Raw genomic sequence first — 4,356 nt, forward strand, 5'->3', positions numbered from 1 at the left:
ACACCCCCAAACCATCACACTGCCTCCCTCATGCTTCATGGTAGGTGCTATGCATTAAGGTAAGTATACTTCACCTTCCTTCTGCTGGACTTACAACTTACGCTTTGAACCAATTATACCAAAATTAGACTCATCCGTCCATAACACCCTTTTCCAAACATCAACAGTCCAGTTTTTGTACTTTTTAACAAATTTCACTCTCTTAACAATATTTGGAGATCGAAGTAAAGGTTTTTTAACTGCTACACGACCAAATATTCCATTTTTGTTGAGTCTTCTTAATAGTCTTCTTTGGACACTTTTCTGTCACCTGGTACATGGTCGTTCATCTCATGCTTGAGATCAGTGACAATATTCTTTCTCTTCCAAAAGCTGCATAAACGAAGATACTTAGCATCAGTATCATTGAGTTTAGGTGTTCTACCTCTTCCTTTCCTATTTTCAAGCTTACCTGGCTTGGTCTCATGATCTAGGGTGTACTTGACAGTGTTTGGGTAATTCCCAGGTATATGGGAATTCTAAAGGATGATAAGTATTCTCACCCTGGCTCATTCAATTATCAACAGGGATCAGTGAAGCATTACCATAGTGTTAAAATTTACATTCTGTAATGACATGGAAGAATTAGCTTCATAAAATGGAAATAATGACAAAATATTCTCTTGTTCTAATACTATTGCACAGTACTGTAAATACAATACCGAAAATTTAAAGTATTTTTAACGAGCTTTGGGGTATTTTTGAACATCGATCAGAATACTATTTTTGCAAAAATACATTACAAATATTAACTTTTGTATATTAGTGTGTTAATTAGTGAACCTGCAAAAAACAGTAGAAAATATTTATTAACTCAAGTTATTCTTAATACTTAAGGATTTCCTGTGTTTTCCCTAAAGCTTTCTAGAAACTTCTTGTCTAACGCTGTGCATTTGTATGTTAATCTTACCTAATCTGAAATCATTCTTCAATATGTTTATAGTTTTGAATACATAACTATATTTAAATAGACTATTATACATAATTGCTGTTTTCTTGTGAATACAGGTTATGTATTGCATACAAAAATAATCTTTCGTATACTCTTTTACATCGTATCGTACAGAACAACTGACGTGTTTTGGTTTTAAACGAAAGGCCTCCTATGTGGAAATGGCTCGTGGTGTGCAAGAGATAGATCTGAACTATTGTTATAAATTTATTTCGTTTAAATATTCATAAAACATTAGTCTTGCTTTAATCTGTAAAAGTATATTTATACTCTAGAACGTAGGAGATTAAATAAGATGCTCTCCCGGTTTTCTGTTATCTTATTTCTGTAAAAAAAGAGCTTTTTAAATTGTGGAGGAAGATAATTCACAATTAACATATCTGTTTTGGTTTCGCATTAAAATAATGCATCAACATGATTAAAAAACATTTATATACGTCATAGCATTTGAAGTAATGTTTTCAAACAATAAGTTTTTTGTGATAATAGTTCAAACAATGCATCATGACTTCTCAGCACGTAATTTATATAATAATAAAAATATTCACCAAATCTAGTTTAAAAGTTATACTATATAGTGTAGTACACTTATACAAGGAGTTTAATGAATTAAGCTCTTACCACTTCTATCAGTTGTGATTAAACGTGAGATTCGTGATCTGTTTGAAAGCATATTATCCATTAAATTAGACGTTTAATAATACGTTGTTCCTGTTTATATACGCATACACAAAAAGACGTTTCTTTGTACTCCTAGTTGATTGAGTGTATAGAATGAATTTCAATGATTCTTATTTTGCTGAAGCAATATGAAAAGCGTGGGAGAATTCTGCTTCGTCCTACTGTTTTCTTAAGTAATTATGTTTAATTAACACAGACGGATACGATACCTTCATTCGTCTTCACAAAGAGTGTATTATGTTTAAATGTTAATTACGTGGATTTTAATCTATAAACAAGTCATTCGAAACGAACGTCGTATTTTTGTACTGAGGAACGTTTCTTCGTCATTTCCATAGATGCAGTGAGTAGGCGTAAACTGCAGTTCGTTTTCAACTTAGTGAAATGTTCTACAAGAATGGTGTAGGCTCAATTACTATTGCAGAAATTTCTTTCATTATATATACTGTATACTCTGAAATTAAATTTCATAGTGTTTTTCTAGACATAGCTCAGAAGTGTAATTAAAGAGACAAACAAGCTGATAAAGAGCATGTTCGATACAACGTTCTCATCATATGGACATTTAATTAAAACTATCGATCCTATTTTCGACTTGCGTGTTGAATGAAACAGCAGGGATATTAACAAAAAAATCTAACAAATGGGAAGACTGTTTGGATTAATAAACACTGACAAATTTTTAATGTCTACAACATAATTGAAAATTACTGGTGAATAATAATGTTGTACATCTGGAAGTTTTCGGGTAATCCTTCCAAATACTTCACAAAGTTCTATAGCTAGAACTGGGCACATAAGCAAAATTACCCTTACAATTAATTAACTATGCGATTCACTTCATTTGAGAAAAATAATAGTAATATATTTTCATGCAAACTTTAATTAAAATCTATTAAGATATTTGATTTTTTTGTCTCTAAATATAATCTAGCCGAGTTAAATAATAAACAAACAATTCCTTTTTTTTTTGGATATCGCTTTCATTATCTTCAGATCCTATGTTTTTACTATAATTAGTATAGGACTATATCATATCTCGTATGTCTACACATACAACCAATACGCTACTTAATACTTCCGAAGAAGTAAAAATACATTAAGTTAAATTAAGTCTGTTCCCCATCATGTACATAATAACTGCCTCTGTGAGGTTTCCAGGCGAGTGTAAATGAGGATAGAGGTTTGTATAAAATCTTTCTTGATGTTTCAAATAAAAACAGAAAGCCGATTGATGCTCACGATATTTGTGTCTCAGGCAGACTGTGTCAGGTAAAAATGTTGGCGAACATTCCAAAATGTTGACAAATTCTCCATAATATTTTTAACATAGGACCCGTACAGTGTTTTCTTTGTTTGTTTGTAATTAAGCACAAAGCTGCCCAATGGGCTATCTGTGCTCTGCCCACCACGGGTATCGAAACCCGGATTCTAGCGTGGTAAGTCCGCAGACATACCGCTGTGCCACTGGGGGCCAGTACAGTGTCTTAACCATCGTGAGTGATCTAAAATGAAGCATTTGTATTTTACACAGATCATTTCCCACGTGAAAGTTGCTAAATAATTAGAGTATGTTTTTGCAATACTTTACGAAACCAAAAAGAATAGATATATTTAAACGGCTTCATCTTTTTCAGATGCAATAGAGTATTAGTCTAGGGTAATGGGGAGGAAGGTTGAAATATGAAGTTGCTATTTTAGTGGATGTAAAAAATTACAAATTTTCGTACCTTAGGTGAGATTATAGATTCCAGACAAAGAAATGGTAAAAACGTGCATTTTGTGTCAGTAAAAAAAAACTAAGTACAGACAACAGCTTTTTAATTTCTCTTTTTCTTTACGGCTAGTGTCAGCGAGAAACAGTCATGTACACCAAACTTGACTCAGTGATATAGGATGACATGAGGAAGGTCACGAAGGTTGGACCCCCCTATCTTGTATATAAATAAACGTCAATATGTGTGTGTCTGTCTGTCTGTCTGTCTGTTCCTTATACGTTCCACATTCTTTGATCAACCAGCACTAAACACAGTGATACAGGATGGCATGAGGAAGGTCATAAGGGGGAGATGGACTTCCATCTAATTTCATATTGATAGAATTCTTGAAAACAGTATGTTTTACTTTTCAGTATTTGTACCTTTATGTATTTTTATTGCACTTGCAATGTTTATTATGTCAAGAAAAATAAATAGAAGCACAATTTTCTTTACAGTCTCACTATAAATCGTATACAGTATATGAAGGAAACCCGTGGTGCGGCTGTCGCTCCAAGTGATAAATGCGCGAGTTGCGGGACAAATGTTTATCATGTCACCCATTAAGGTTAAGAGATATTTAGGTCGGTAAGTTGTGTTCGTGAAAATGACTTGATTCATAAGTAGAAATGGGCCTTTTCTTTTATAGAATAAAGTCTTAAAAATGTCATGGGGTCACAGTTAGATACTCTTAAGAAATTGGTCCCGATTGTTTAAGTTTCATTTTAACTGCAAATACTCCCTAATAAACTATTTATTAACAAAATCGTGTCATGTTCATAATGATTATATACATACATGTATATATATATATATTAAATATCTGCGTAAAGCCATCGTATTACGAGTGGCTGGAGATCTCATTGTATACTCATTCCTGAAAATTTTATAGAAAGATTTACATTTTGAAAATAAACTGCATAATAT

The sequence above is a fragment of the Limulus polyphemus genome, unplaced genomic scaffold, assembly GCF_000517525.1.
Source record: "Limulus polyphemus unplaced genomic scaffold, Limulus_polyphemus-2.1.2 Scaffold8, whole genome shotgun sequence".
Classification (NCBI taxonomy): Eukaryota; Metazoa; Arthropoda; class Merostomata; order Xiphosura; family Limulidae; genus Limulus; species Limulus polyphemus.